The 17026-nt window shown below is 38.5% G+C and overlaps 1 protein-coding gene across 3 annotated transcripts in view; it reads right to left on the reverse strand.

Annotated features, from left to right (window-relative positions):
• Positions 1 to 17026, reverse strand: part of ZNF608 (zinc finger protein 608) — a gene marked incomplete at its 3' end in the record, with an annotated part of 85072 nt that overhangs the window by 9560 nt on the left and 58486 nt on the right. The gene's annotated exons all lie outside the window — the stretch shown is intronic.

The raw sequence follows: 17026 nt of genomic DNA on the forward strand, positions 1-17026 counted from the left end.
GACCTCAAGTTAAAACCCACAGGGAAGACTGCAAATGACAAAGATGACTCTGTGTGTGCGTGTGTATGTGTGCAGGACAGAGTATGTGCCTGTGTGACTGTGTGTGTAATCAAGATACAGCTGACAGAAGGAAATGGGTGTTGCCATGTCCTGCTGTAAAACAGCAACACTCACCTCTTAATTTTGCTATTATTGCACATAATTGCTTTTGCTTGGCAGCCAGCCAGCATAAACCAAGCACTAGTTACAGTGTTTAAATCAGTAGGTGACTGAGAAGAATCTGCTTTGAACAATATGATAATGATGCTTCTATTTATTTGAAATAGCATATATCCAAACACAGAAACACACACACACACACACACACACACACACACACACACGTATGCACTGCAAGTTTTATTCAGCACATATGGATGGAAAAGTCTATTATTTGCGTTGCTTTTTCCTTTTGTGCAAAGTGAGGAACTAGACGTGAACTGCAACCATACAGTAAGGAGGAATAATAATACAGAGAAAGAGGGGTCTTTTAAAAAATCCAATTTAACTGCTTTTCCCACTGATAAATTTTATTGAATGTAAATTCATCTGTCCACCTAAAGCTGACTTCTAATTCTGGTTTATTTGAATTTTCCCTGTAAATGCATGCACAGGAAGGGTATTCTAAGCAACAGTAAAAGAGATGTGGCAGATGCCATTCAAATGTTTTCAGGTTGCCCTCAAACACTTCTTCACTTAACGTATCATCATGCTTATGGACTAGCCAGCATAATGACTCCTTTAATTCATTAACTGCAGCAGATAAACACGAAGGAGTATTATTGTATCAGCAATCTCTTCTCATTAGAACAGACGTTGAAATAAAAAATACATTTTACCTAGAAAAGAAAGGCATGATGCAAAATGCTTCCAGTTTATGAGAAGCATGAAGAAACAAACTCGCAGCTGCCAGCCTTGTGATTTGTTTTTCCTCTACACTTCCCTTGTTCTAGCTGTAGCCTTTCTGTAACGGATATAATAATGGCATTGTGCCAGAATGTTTCCAGCTGGTCTTTTTTCTTTGTCTTACCAGTGCGATTTCTAATTTTGTACTAAAATGATCCCTCTCTGCTGCACCAAGGTAAACATGCAACCAGCGCTTATTTCCTCAGGGGCCTTTTAACAGCAGGGAAGCATTTGAAGTGTTGTTAGTGGAGGTACCAGGGAAGAAGAGATTTCCTCAAAAATTCTCTGTAGCAGATTTGAAAATTATTCCCCATCTGGTTTTAAGTTGCATCATGATAAGGCAACTAGATTTTTGTATGCTGGGGCTACACGGTCTGAAGGATGAAAGATAAAAGGCTCTTCCAACTAGGGTCAGAGCCAGCCTCTGAACACCTAGAAGGATTAGGGTTAAACTGCCATGCTGTATTTTTATGATGTATGCAAACTTAGCAGCCTGGAAAAGAACCAAACACCTCTCACACTCGCCCCTTTCAAATGGAAACGACCGCCAGAGTAGGTGGTGGTGGGGGCAGGGACCTGGGGCTGCCCATGGCCAAGGGTGGCCTGGCAGGCTCCGGTGGAACCGGCCCCCATGTGCTTCCATAGCGCCCCTGGCACTGGCACCAGGGCGGAGGGCGGCGTGTGGGCTCTGGGGACAGCAGGTGCCGTGCTCGAGTGCTGAACTTGCACCATGTCTTGAGTCCTCCAGACCCACCGGAACATATTGGCAACAAATGTGGAGAGCAAGAGGAGATCCACCAAGGAAATATTTTGTCAGTGGAAATTGTTCCTCGCAACAAGCAACTCCAAACTACATTCCCATCTGCCACTCGCACACTAGAGAGAGGCATTAAAAAATTGTTTCTGTGGCAACCTTGATGCTTTTCCTCCACCTCAATAGCTTGTCAGCTGTGACTCCATAGTGCTCCGAGTGAAAATCATGGGTATTTTCCACTGCTAAATTCTATGGTGTCACACAACCCGTACCCCTGCAGCAGCACAATTGCTCCCTCCTGTCCATTTGCCAGTGTTCATCCAATCTCCTAAACGCACAAAGCAAAGAGGGCTTTCTGACTTCCCATGGAGTATTACGGGAGAATTAACTGTGCCTTTCATTTCCCCCCCACTAGTTTAGCTTTATCCTTTGTTAAAATGTCATTTTTTGTTTGGTTGGTTTTTTTTAGTCAAGGTGTATTCCTAAATAAATCTCCATCTTCCTTAGTATCTGTAATCTGTCTCTGCATGTTCTTTATTTTTTTATATAACAGACCTAGTGATATTAATAAGGTGAAGTAGAAGGCATGGAGCAGGTATAACAGTAAAAACCCTGAAATCAATACACATTTCAGTAATTCTTAGAAGACATTCAAATGACCTTCCAGGGTAAGAAAGTCAATACTTCAAAAGCAAACACAAGTAAATTCTTCCCTTAAAGTCAGTTACATTTAGCATCTCGTTACGTTTTTTAGTCTTAGCAAAGGCCCTAGTGTGTAAGTAAGAGGAAAGATTAATCTCCATGCTGTGTTAGAACTGTAGCAAGGAATAAATTTCCTTTCCCTAATGAACAGCCCATTTCTCAGACACAGGTAAGATTCCACAGAACTGGCAGTGAAGGTAGCTCATTTAATCTTCTAAGATTGTCATGGAAATGGGTCAAGAGAATACAAGTAACAGGGGAGACAGCACTGACCCTTCAGGAAACATGCAACTGGAGGCTTATTAGACCAAGCACTGGAAAATGAAAACAGAGACGAGAAAGCTAAATAGTCCACACTACATTCCAAATGCACCACTGAAGAGAAAGGGTTACTTTTGCTGCACCCAGTCAGGATGTACTATTACAAGTTTCTTTGATCCAAAGTACTTGTCCTGGCAGAGTTCAAGCTCAGAACAAAAACCCCTGCTGGATCTCCTCCACTCTGTCTGGGAGGCAGTACATAAATAGTACTACCGCAATCTCCACCTCTGAGTATTGCATCTGAGTGCACTGGGCATGCAGTCATAGATGCACTAACCCTTCTCAGAGTTGTTCCAACTCTGCTTTTGAGCGTGCATGTGGTAAGGCATAGCTCTACACATAATCCCTCCACCTTCTAAAGTAAGTAACATATCACATAAAGGATCAAACCTCCCTGAGGCTGTGTCCAGTCACAAGAAGTCCCCATAATGAGAGTTCCCATTATATTTTACTACAGATGACACTACACATCCTGTAACAATCATTTGTTTAGCATTGCCCGAACAAGAGTGAAAAATGCAAAGACAATTCGAGGAATCCACACATTTCATAATGTCTGAATACAGATACGTATTTTCACCTTAAAGCCCAAGAGACTAAACTATTTAAAGTAACCATTACTGAAGAATAGGAGAAAAATTCAGATGTGTGTAATGGAGTTTAGCTGAGGGTATCAGGGCTCTAAGATTACAATTCATGAAACCTGGCCAAATATCTAATCCTGTTCTTGTGAGGTTGGATCAAACAATAGTGAATATATTCTGAAAGCGTGCAAATGTTTCTTCTACTGAGTAAGGGTGTCAACTCAAGAGTCTAAGCAATTAGCAGAGCACAGTTCACTAACTTTGGATGTAACAGAGAAACACTTAGCCTAAAATGAGGGTGTAAATTTCTTGATTTAATTTAGTTTATCATTCCATTTGCAAACTACATAACTACACACAGTGTATCTGAAATTATCAATATCCTCTGCAGTCCTCAGTGTCAAATAGCCTAAATTAAAGCAGCCAATAATAAGAAAACAAAAATTTCAAAAGTTAGTACCCATGCTACTCTTTAGCATTAATGAGTAGAAACAGTAAGTGGTGAATGTGTTATGTGTAAGAATTAAGAAATAGTGTCTAACACAAGAAAATGGGGTCATGTTACCTAGCGGTTTTACAGGTCACCTACACTACCTTTTCTGCCAAAACCCATTATTAGCAAAGGCAGGATCACACACAAAAGCCTTAATGTACAGCCAGCGTGCACACAGGATGTTACCTAGTGCCCACCACTGTCAATGGAAGTCCCTACTTTAACATCAAGAGGAATTTAATTAGCCTGGTAGGAGCAAGAAAAGATTCTGTATTTTGCTGTTTTCCTTCACAGTGCACGTACCATTATGAGCTTTTTTCTTTATTCGTCACATTCTTAACTACACTCTTTATGGCAAAAAATTAGCCAACAGGAAAAGCTAACACATGTCTAGAGGAGCAAAAAAACATTTTACATAAGCAGTTCTGATAAATATAATGTAATGATCTGTACAAAATAACTGAGACAATTTGTACCTGGCTTTTATTATGGAATAGAAGGTCACATGTCACAAAAGTGATCTGCAATAAAATTATTTTCAGAAATCTACAGAAAGAAGCACTTTTTATGGTTTCTGTGGATGCAATGTATCTGTTCTCTTCCCCTCTTCCTTCTTTTCAGTGACTGCATAACAAAGACCAGAACTAAAATTGGTTATTCACAATTAACTCAATTTACAGAAAGAATTACATCATCATAAATTGGAAATGAACTACCTAAATTCATTGTTCGCTATTTGAAAAGAGAGCCACACTCTTCTGAAGTCTGCCTAACAAGTACAGATGTGCTATTTTGACATTAAAACATCACAACCACAAAGCACCTTCAGTATCCAGCCGGGGTACCATGCATGTTGACTGCCTTGACACTACACTTGTAGTCACATCAAGCTTTTAAGAATCTATTCAGATCTAACAGGATACACTCCTGCAGATGTTCTTTCATCTAAACAACAAAAGACTGAAGGATCTAGTCTAAAATAGATACTAATCCTTTTTATTTCTTGTCTCTGTTTTCTGCAATCGACATAAGCCAAGAATTTTTATGCTTTGTATTCAAAACTTTGAAAATGAGATCATGTAGTTAGGAATCCAATTATCACATTAATATCTTAAATGCAGGGCCCAGTTTTTGAAAACACTGGCTTTAGAAAACAAACACATTCAAAGTCCAATATAAGTAGACATTACTCAATTAATTAGACTGAAAAGCGTGATGTAATGTTTACAGCATAGGCTGCTTTAGTGTCCAGATCACAGCAACTGCTACAAAATTCTGTTTCAGTTCAGGTTGATTATTTTCCCAGAAAACTCAAAGACCAGTTATCTGAATGGGTAAATGGGTATGCGTCCATTCCTGTAAAAGGAGCCGTTCCCTCTGTTCTTAGTTGAGAATCAGTTCAAAAGTAGGGGCAAAATTTTGGAGAAAGCAGATATGTGTGAAGTCTTTTTGAACAATTCTGTAATTGATTTGTCAAAGAATATTTCAATAATCTTCCAAAAATAGGAATAATTTGTTTGCTTTTCAGTAACCAAAAGTCACTTATGTTTAAAAAGTCATGTAAGTCACATACGTTTAAACATGAAAGGAGTCCTCAAAAGGAGTTGCTCAAAATTCCCATTTGGTTAACAGTTTTGCCTACTGCCTTTACTATTCCAAATGCCATTTTAAACAACTTTTGCTGATGCCAGAGGAAGATCTTGCAAAGTACACTATGCTTTGTAGTAATTTTATAAGATTATTTCTAAAAAGTTTAATAAAACAAATTCTTGTAGCAATAGTCCTGTGGCATAGCAGCTCTTCAAGGCTGTGAGATGCAATTCTCAGTACTGAAAAGGCATCACATCATCACCTGATGTAACATTACAACAAAATCAATTCCACGTATCCCTATGATCAGTGAATCCACAAATTCATTTGCAAACCAAATTCCATTTGCCTTTTGTCCCAGTGTCACCAAGTACAAATAATACAGACATGCCTGGGACAGCCAAACTATAGCATATCTGTCATCAGGGACTACACAGCCACCATGGGTAAAACACATTTTATTCCACATCTGGTACTGCAAAATTTTTAATTCCACATATATCTATTTGCCATCACTTTTCTAACAGAACTAAAGTACTTTAAGTGCAAAAAGATGCAAGATGAAAATTTGTAATTTTAGGATTATCTCAAGTTTTTCATTGCCATTGGATTAGTAAGAGCAGTATAACTCATTTGCCTCTGAACATCCACCACGTCATCATCAATCCCAGAGCCACATATACACCTGCAATTCATCCAGGCATAAAAAACACAGAACAATGTTTATGTTAGACTTGCAATGCAAATGGCTTATTTCTCCCCGATTGCTTCCATCAAGAAGGTAATCTAAAATTAACAGTAAACATTCTACGTATAAAGTCAAGCCTTTCACACTGAATACTGATCTGGTAGATGTACAATTTATTTACTACTTTAATCACACTCTGTATCTAGCATGGCACATGATCTTAACTACATCTACAGCAGGTGCACATGTAAAAGACATCAACATCAGAAAGGCTGAGAATGTAATGACTGTCAGGTGGCCTGGAAATGCAAGACTGGTGGACTCTTTCTTTTTGTTGTTGTTTTGTTTTGTTGGTAGGGGTTTTGATTTTGTTTTTTTAGAGCCCTACTGCTGCGCTTAATGTTTGAAAAGTCATTTAACCACATCCTGTAATCAAACCATCTGGAGCACAGATCTGCAATTAGTCATCCTGGACACTGGACTTTATCTGAACAAATACTATATAGCAATAAAGCTGAGAAGATTGGATAGCATTAACAAAAAAAAGCATAATGAAATACTGCTGGTAGAGTCATAAACCTTTGAGATGCTTAGCCGTGATGTTAATTCAGTACTTTATGAAAGCATAGTAAGCTTAAAGGTTAAAGGGCTGAGAGGCTACAACCCGCTATTTTAGTTAACACTGGCCTGCTGGAGGCTAAAGAAGGTCGGCATCACTCTGGCCAAATAAAGTACAGCAGCTTTTTCAACAGCATAACAAACTTAGTTCATATCCATGTGATCTCCAGTAAATTCTGAGTAATGTCCACCTAAATTTCATGGACACTTCCTTCAAATGGCATGTCATTGCTTTCCCCCTTCATTATGAAGTCATCAGTACAGTATATATAGAGTAGCAACCACCACCCTAGCTTGAAAAAGCTGTGTTATACCTTTAATGATACACAAACAAAACATATATTCCCTGGACTTTCATTACACACTGCCATTTGCATTCAGAAAAGAAGCATCAACCATACAGTGAAGAGTACCTCTTGAAGCCATGGAGTTGGGCCATCAGGGAGATAACTTTTTCATCCCACATAACTCTGTTTTCCTAATCTAGAGGTTTACAGAATAAACACTGAAATAACTGAAGACACCCTGTTTCACCATGTGCCCCTGTGCTTAATACACAAAAGAACACATAGGCAGTTCCATCACTGTCACACCTCCCGCAGCCTTTGTTATGAAGCCTGATGAGCTGTATTGATTTGGGAAAATCATGGAGCTTCTTGGAAAACTAGACTATTCTTACTAGCTTATTCACTGCCACCTATTTCTTTCTCATGAAGACAGCTGGTCAATATTCAGTTGAGTGGTCAGCTAGAAGAAGCTCTGGTTTCTTTTATTTTTCTTGCCTCCCTAGTAACATTATCCTTTTCCAGCATCAATATAAAACAAAAGAGGTGTTAGGAAGACTAGCTGCTGAAGGTGAGCTGAAATGGCTCAGTCATGGGTGGACAAAGCTATGACCAAAATTCTAAAGGCAGGTTGGCTTTGGAAAACAGGGCAGCATCTAATAAAAAAGCCTGTGTCCTTTATCAGTTATAACAACAATTTTTTGAGTGTATATTTCTTCTAAAGACAGTCTACCTAACAAATAACCAATAAGCAAGATCTAAATACAAATAAAGCAGAAAGATAAACAAATAGTCCTAATCAAATACAAGGTTACATTTTACACTCATTAAAAGTGCAATAAAAGAACCAATGAAAACTGGGTAATACCCCAGAAAAGTACATCGGATTGGATCCCAAATGCCTTTTAGGTTTATCCACAACTGAAAATACAAGCTACTTAGAATGGTGGTTTTGAAAACTATGAAGCAACAGTGACCAACATAATTTTCTCCTGTCAGATTTATACCAAAGGGATTAGATTTGGACAGGACAAGGAGAACTTTCAGATAAATTGCTGTTACACATCTTGAATGTCATACCACGTCTGCAGTGTTTAGAGGAAAAAGTGCCATTACTGTTATTATAAACTAACCATAGATTTCTGACCTCCAGAATACAACTGAAGATTTGCTTTTGCACAAATCCTACCTTTTCTTTGGCCAGAGTAACTGAACCACTTCACTGTTCTACTAAAGCTTGAGAATAAAACTGAAGTCTTACTTTATTTCAGCTGACACTAAAAATGCAAGTTGAAAATAATTTAACATCTGTGTGTTCTGAAGAAAACCAAATCTGTTTCAGAAATAAAGTATTTTGTTTCTAGCAGATTTTTTTCTCTTTTACTTCAGTAATCATAACTGTGATTCACATAGCCTGACACAGAAAAATGTCAGTCTCAAGAAGAAGGAAATGCCATTCTGTAATCCCCTGAATTTCCCACTTGCTTCTCAGGGAGTGCTATTTCAGCTCCTACATTGCTGCCCTGTGGAACACACGGACACTCTTCTGCCTTCCACTAGTGCAGAAGAAAAAGAAGCCCCACAATCCACCACCTTTGCTTGTGCTCTAATACCATATGTCACTTGAGATAAGCAACAGAACATAGGGCTTTTCAACTCATCTGTCACACTTGCTTCTTGCAGTTCATATTAATTACAGGATCTCTTCAGCTACTGATTTCTCTCCTAAACTCTTTCACCCTTAAAAGCAACTAAATAGCAAAGCAAAGCAAGACCGGAGTGTAGGCTAAAGCAGTAAGACCAAAAAGGGAAAACCAAAACCACTTTTTCTTACCCTGACAAGCATTCAGGAGTTCCTTTAAGAATTATCTGCCTCTATTCTTCATCTCAGACACTAGACCACAGAAATATTGTTTTCATCAGCAGACTGTTGAGAAACAGCTGCAGAAATAGGGAAGTGTGTATAATTTTGTGTATGCATGTATCTATTAAAAAAAAAAAATAAACAACAAAACCAGAAACTCCCCCCAAATACAAAACAAACAAAACAACAACAACCAAACAAAAAACAAAAACTCTTAAGGAGCTCATACATTTTTATTTTTCTTCCTGAGGTGAGTATTAGGACATCTCAATAGAAGTTTGTGTCCCAGCTCTGAAGTTCTTGGTGATTAAAACCCAAGAAATAACAGATTCCAAAATGCACCTATAAACCTTCAGGTGTGTTTGGTGTTTAGCTCCCCAGTGCTCTACATCATGATAAAGAGCTGCCAGGTGCAAACAGTAGTACAATTATTTATCAAACAATGGAGCAGTTAATGAAACATAAAGGAGTGGGAGACAGAAGAGAGAGAATTTGTGGAAAAGAAACAGCATGGATAAAGAAACCGTTCCAAGCCCAAACCATGAAAATGCTTCCAAATCTGTAGACTGCAGATACCAGAACTGCAGTCAAGCCAGGCAGGCAATTCTGCTCATCCTCAAAGAGCTGCTGCTGATCCATGTACCTCATTGGGATTGAGACGCAGAGCCTCTTATAAATTATGATGCTTTATTTAAAGTCAAAGCATTCATTTGCTTTTGTGCCAGCTTTGGATTCTTTTCATCTCTAGCTACCAGGCCCAAGAGAGAACACGTTCCTGCAGCTCTGCTGGCAGCCAGCTGTGGCCTCAGTAAATCATAAAGCCTCCTAACAAGCCATTCTTTACAAAGGACAACTGCAGCTACTAGACATGATAACTTCTCTATTATTCCACTCACTGGAATTTAAACCAGCAATTTAAAGCAGTGGCTGAACACACTGAAAATCTACTGAAGTGCATTTTACATCCCTTTTTCTCTCCACATTAAGCTTTGCTTATTTCCTAAGCCTGGGTAAAGGGTAAGTGACTATCTGAGAGAGACACATCCAAGACAAAGGAGAAGGGGAAAAAAACATTTGGGATTTATTTTGCAAAGCTCCCTCAGGATTTCTTATTACAGCTAATAGGAGACAAGTACCTCTTCTTTCAGTTTGTGGGACTTTGGGGGATTCATCTTTTATGTTTGTGGAGGTAAACTCCATTAAAATCTTAATACAGTAATAGCCCTACCATGAAACTTCACAGTAAAATATATAAGGCTAAAATTGGTGTATAGTCAAGCATGGGATGTACTTTAGAGCCCTATGAATACTGCAACTGTAAATGAGGAGTTCTGTCTCTTCTACCTCTTTCCCACCCATGCACTGAAAAGGAATCAATCAAGTACAGTAAGGTGAGGCCCACCATTCCACTTTTTTCTCTGTCTAGGAAAAGCAGATAAAGAACCTTACACATCTGAGACTCTTGTTCCTATACAATTGCTTCAGTTTAGGATTTGGAGTAACCATATTGTAATGTCTTTTGTTGCTATAGTTTACAGATTAAAATTGAAACTATGCTTTACACTCCGCCTTTTAGACGTGAAAACCACAACACAAATATTATGCATGGCCAAGACTAAATCCTACATAATTTTTATAGCTCTTATCCCACAAACTAGTTATTTTCCTTAAAAAGTAGTCAGCAGTGCTGTCCTTCCTATTATAAAAGTCTTGTATTTTAGTGGGGGAAAAGATGCACAGATCAAAGTATTTCAGCAACACACCTAAGAAGACACCAGTTCTCTTTTGTAAACAAGCCTAATGAAATATGACTTCTAGTGTTCTCCCTGAGAAAAAGGTAAAGGGGCTTTTGTTAGCATCTACTAAAGCAAAATACTAATATTGCTGGGACAGAAGCGAAGTGAGCTGCTTACCAATTAACCAACTTCAACAGGTGTCAAAGTTCTGCAGAAGAGTTCACTGTGATCTATTTCCTCTGTTTTAAATTACATCCCAAATGAATAAAGTAGTAAAACATCTAGTTAACCAGTTGCCTTATTTCAGCTGCTTGTCAATACTGATGCAATGCAAGGGCAAGCTACCAGCAAACGGATTTCCCACTAGTGATCAGTACACTTTCTGCTAGGCTCCTCTTCCCAGCGACTACTTGGACAATTTTCCTGTAAGTGTCTGTTGTGTAGGATGCCCCAATTTCTCCACTGATTAATAAGAGCCTGGCTAGTTTTCCCTGACCTGCTGTGAACTATGCCACTATTACAGCTTTTTCATGCACTACTACAGATTTTTCATGCACCAGAGCTGATCCACCTTTGACCTTCATAAGTTTAGAAACAAACTATTTAGACACTGAGGACAGACCAATTATGCAAAAAATATAAGTAAAATCTTATGGTCCTAGGAATCCTGACATAAGTTAAAAATCTCTACATTTCTTTTGGCAATGAAACATCCTCAAAGGATCATCACAGGCATGCCCTCCCACATTAAATACAACCAACATGACGACAGAAACACATATTTTAGTATTAGGAGACTATTTTCCCATGTCACTAAAAGAAAAAAAAGAGGCTGGACTTTCAGATGTGACTTAATTCTTTCCTTGGTAAGACAAACAATATCAAGATAAAGCTTGCTTTAGTCCAGGATCTACACACAAATTTCTGTATAAATTATTGACTGCACTTTGGCCTCATCTGAAATGTTGGCCCCTGAGGCTGATAAGCTTTGACCCCAGGTGGCACATGCAACCTTCTCACAAGAGGCAGGAACATTATTGCTTTGCACTGAGGACTGCAGCCCAAGAGCCAATCAATCAAGCCCTCTGACAGGTTTTACAGCCTGCTCACATTAGGCCTAAGTCAAACTCCATGGCTCCTATTGTATTCTTTCTTCCTCTGCTCTCATGAAGTTAGGGCAAGTCCAAGGCTTCAATGAAAAAGAAAAGCTATTATGAGCAGCTCGGAGCTTATTGACTCTGAGCTGTACAACAAAGGCCCAAAAGCCTTTTCCCTGAAAGTAACACATGCGTAATTGCTAATAATCATCAGCGACAAAGATCAGCCCTTAGGCACATACTTGTGTGAAAGAAAGGTGCAACATTTGAACAGCTAGACTCATCATCTTCACATACTGAGAAAGATTTCCTAAGATAATTTTATGCACTGCAAGAACACTAACCTTTCAGTCACACAGAACTGTCATACAAATGTTGCTATGTTCCATAACATAAGTTGTGCATTAGAAAACCAGTGACCAAACCAGATTTGGTTAAAAATATCCCTTTTGGAATCATGCTATGCTAACTGTGGACAAACAGATACATTCTTCTTTAGTCACTCTGTAGTATTTCAAAATCAATATCACATTGTGCTCAAAATTGAAAAACACTTTCGCAACTGATCACCATGTCATTATTTTTCCCGAGCGTTCTCCTGAGGTCTAAAGAGCATTTAAGTTGGACTCTTACATGCTTCACATGGAATACCGACTTGTCTTTGAAAGCATTCACCCTTAATTATTACTATTATTTTTAAACAACTGTGTATCACATCAATTGCATGCATAATTCTTACTACCACTAACAGGTAATTTACAGAATCATAATGTGCTGTCACCAGATATGCAGAAACCCTTTTTTGTGTAAGAATTTCAACATTGTGTACTGTGACTAGATTTTACAATTGCGAAAGTCTTCTATGTTGTTTTGGTTTTTTTTTTCCATTTATCAAAGTTAAAACGTGTGGTGGGGGGAGGAAAGGAAAGTTTTTTAAGGACTAGTTTTGATAGGAATGGAACTTGTGATCAACTTGCAGAAACCAAGTGCACTAACTCCAGAGATCGGTTTTGCTGGGTATTGAAACAGAAAGAAGAGAGTGGTTCTTTCTCCTTTTTCATTTAAGTTAACTAAGCTGTAGCTTTACATGATTCTGACATCATAACTTCAGCTAAAAGCTGAAGGATAATCTCATTTCAAATTACAGAACAGAAATTGATAGCCTTAAGGAATATTTATTTACTTTCTTAAACCTGAATATCGGTACTAAGACAGTGAGAGGCACTTCAATTAAACTGTTTCATCCACGTGTTTGGTAGTGCACCGACCTCACAATTGGACTGAACTGGTAAGGGATTCAGACACCTTTCTGGGAAGGTGCTGGTTGAAAGAACAGCAGCTTCCTTCTGCTAAATCCCCTGATACAGCAGCTTGCCTTTTCAGCTGTCATTCAGTCCAATGTGGCTTTTCATATAAAACCAGAGGAGATCAAGTGTAGACTAAAACCTTCTTTCAAATGAAAGATTCCCCTTCCTGCCTGGCTTTCAGCTGAAAGCATATTTACACCCAGAAGAATGAGAAGAACTCATAATTTGCCGTCCATCAAATAGCTTGTTTTCAGATTCTACTGAAGTTTCACAGTTATTTAGGTGGACACCTGAATAAACAGAACACTAAGCACTGGTAGTACTGGAGCAGCATAATAAAAATTAAAATAGAGCAGGCCTTTTAATTTATTTTTGCAGCTACTGTCGATCAAACAGTGACAGTATTAGTAACTCAAGTTATTCTTATGAATATTCTCTTATTTCCTTTCTTAAAAATAACAGTGTGTGCAACCTTACATTTCTTGTCCTTACAGGGACGTAAGACATAGCTGAGAAAAACGGTCAAAGCAGTGTGCGAAGGTAAGCACTGCAGCATCCAGGACTGTACGCTTGTAGTGTATGAGGATTCCTGTTTACAACGCTGCCAATTAGCTACCACTCAGAAGCACTGCATTCAGTTTGACCATTTTTTTAAACGGAAATAAATGTAGTGCTATTCTTGTCAATTTACAAAGCTGAATGCTGCTATATTTAACCTAAGTGCTGTTTTTCATGAGTGCTCGGTAGGATGAATGATATCTGATTTAGAAAAATGACAGTGATTTTGCTTAGCTTTCCAAAATCAACACCCATTTTAGTTGAACAAAACAAGAGGCTGTTGAAGCACATTCGTCTCCTGATTATGTATATTCACCAAGTACAGCCCATAACCCACCTACTCATAGCAGCTTCAGACAGCCAGCCTCACCCACAGATCCTTACAATTTAATGAACAGTCATATCCAACAAATCTTTTACCAATAGCCTGACAGGAGTTTTTCTTTTAGATTCCAGGCCTAAAAGAGAAATTTGTCATTGCTTAAATAAATTTTACAGATGTGATAAAGGCAATAAAGAAAACAGGGCTTTTATAAAACAAAATCGACAGAGCAGAAAGCTGTTCTACACTGTGCGCAGGCGCGCTGGGCTTGTGTGTACTGAAGGGAAATAGACAATGAAGATTAGGAGGCGTGAAATGACAGCCTTCTTTGCTTTTCAGGGAACGTAAATTTTATTCACAGAATGTAAATCTCAAAGTCATGGTTTTCAATCTGCATGCGTGATCACAAGAAATTGATTTCAAGGAGATTTTGAAGTATTTAACTCATTGCTCAGAGATGCAAATCCCATCTTGTACAATCATTATCGTAAAAATAGAGAAAAAAAAATGGGTGACGTTTCAAGGACTCTGCCTATACGTTTTCATTTTTCAGATAGTCACAGCTCATTAAGCTTCCATTTCAAATACGAACCTGTCTGTATTGAAGCACCCAAATAAAGCTGTGTATGTTCCTTATGTTTTAGGGCAGCTTAAAACTCCCCATGAATAATACATCTCAAAGGAAAGACATTATTGAATATGTTTGCCACAATGTAACACACTCATGCTTATATTCCTCCCTAAATGAGCAGGAGAACATCCTTTGAATGCCTCAGCAAACATGGCAGCAGTCCTAATGTGGATGCAGTGCTGAAAAGTTTTGGCAAATGCATAAAAACATTGATTGACTTTGGTATGTCTGCTGCATCTCACAGTGGTTTTCTTATCTTTTGATACCTCCTTCTTGATACTTCACTGCTTATCACAAAAACAACCAGGTAGAAGAACTGTTGTTAAATTAAGAAATCCCAAACCACAGATTCTTAGGCGTGGTGTGTCAAGTTAGTACGTAGTATCTCTGAAGTGCAGCCTTTTCTAACAGAAAACAGACCTATTCTGGAACACAGATGAGCTTCCCCTTCATCAATAAACACAAACGGACTCTGTTTAAAACACAGAGGAAACTGGTTAATTTCTATCTCAATAAAATTTATGAAGCAATAAAAACTTTGTAGTACAAGCTTTGTGGTTTATTTCGTTTCCTTGCCACATGAATTAATGAGGAAAATTCTTCCCTTAATTCTGTAACACAGACTTGTGCTGGAGAGTGCACCTTAAACTGACCAAAGCCCTGACAGCCTAATTGTAATTTACACTCCATGCGCACAATTTATTTCTAAAATTCGCCAAGGAACATTTTAATTTCCCATCTTTGTGATGACATTGTTTGTGAACTCAATCACCACGACACTGTGAATTGTGTTTAGTAACACAGTGTAACAGACAGCAGGGAAAAAAAAAAGGACCAAAATGGCATGTCTGAACTAGGCAAACTGTCACCAGATCACACTAGTATCACCCTTAATCCTCTATTTAGGATACTGAAAATGTCAGCTAATTTAAATTTCTGCAACCTCTGTAGAGAAGCAAAAGGGAAGGGGAAATGTACTGAATGTCTGAAAATATATGCCTGCAAGAGGAGTAGAATAGACTGAAAAAAGACTTTATGTGTCATATTTAGTCAGATTAAGTACAACCTTCCACTGCATGTTTTATTGTCATTTATGTTCTCTCTGTCCATATGAAGAAAGCTGCTTCTGACTGGCCACAAAAGCAAGGCTTCTGGGAGTGTTTTGTTCTCCCTCTTCAAATTCTCCAATGCATTAATTACCTGACCTCTCTGCTAATATAAAACTGCAGCTTACTCCTTACATGATCATCTTTGTCGCAAAAACTTCCACTCAGACAGAAGCTAATCCACTGCAGCTAATGGCTTCTGTCAGGAAGGAAGGAAATGAAATGGTGCTATCATTGTACTACATGGAATAATCTACATACCTCACGTGGACATCCCCTTTCGTGAAATATAATACCCGCGTGATGTTTCAAACTCACATAAAATCAGGCTCAGTCTGAATGTGGGAATGCTGCTCCATTTAGCCAATGCATTTCTTGTGATAAGGTTATAGCACTGGAGATTGTGAGTGTTCACTGAGGTATTTACCCTCCCGTAGGCTGGGAGACAACTGCATGGAAAGACTGCTCCCTTGATCTTGGTCCTCCCATGCTATTTGTATAGTTGTTTTCATCCCTCTAACTCACCTACCTGCCTTATAAAGAAGAGTGTTTGTGTTTCAGGACAGATCACCTGAAGATGACCATGTGAAACAACAAAAGTAAATAGCAAAAACAATACTGTGGTTTTATTTACTTTTATTTACTGTGCAATATCACCAGCAGATTAAGGGGAGGGAAGGATGGAGCAGTATCACACAGAATCAGGGCACTTCATCAGGAAAATAAGGCAGCACTGACAGGGAAAGGGTGCCAGTGGGGAAAAGATCAGACCTCCGTCTGCCTCCACGCACACGTTTCTGTTGATGGACAACATCTCTGAGCAGTAGACAACCAAATGCAGTAACAACAGATGCCACAACGAGAAGTTTGTAACACTTCAGGAAGGTGTGAAAGGAATGACAGCTGGCTGCCTTTCTCAAGTCTTTGGCAGAAGCCTCCCTCCTCACCCAGAAAGTAGACTCCTCTGTATAGGCCCTTTTTTCCTCTCTTGATAAAACTGCTTATTGACTGAGAACTATTTCTGAGAACACCAAAATCTGCATTTGGTCCATCAGAAATGCAAACTTGACTGAATAGTTCATAAAGACTATTCGTATAAACATTTTCTTCACACTGAAGGTATAAGCACACTCATGAAACAACTTGCATTTCCCAAACGGTGATGAATTTAACAACCATTTCCTTCAAGAAGCTTGTTTTTCTCTGAAAATAAACTTTTGTATTATCTTTAATGACATACAGATTACTGCAAAGACATGACTCAGTATTTATTACGATAAATGACACAAGGCAAATCTGCTAAACCTGAAAAACTCAGAAGTGGAAATAGCACATCCCTAAACCAAAAAACTGCAGGTGATTCTTTCAGTAGAAAGGTAAACCAGAATTATTCCAAGGAAAATGGCAGCCACTGAGTTTATTTCAA

The sequence above is a fragment of the Streptopelia decaocto genome (assembly GCF_964273445.1).
Source record: "Streptopelia decaocto genome assembly, chromosome: Z".
Lineage (NCBI taxonomy): Eukaryota > Metazoa > Chordata > Aves > Columbiformes > Columbidae > Streptopelia > Streptopelia decaocto.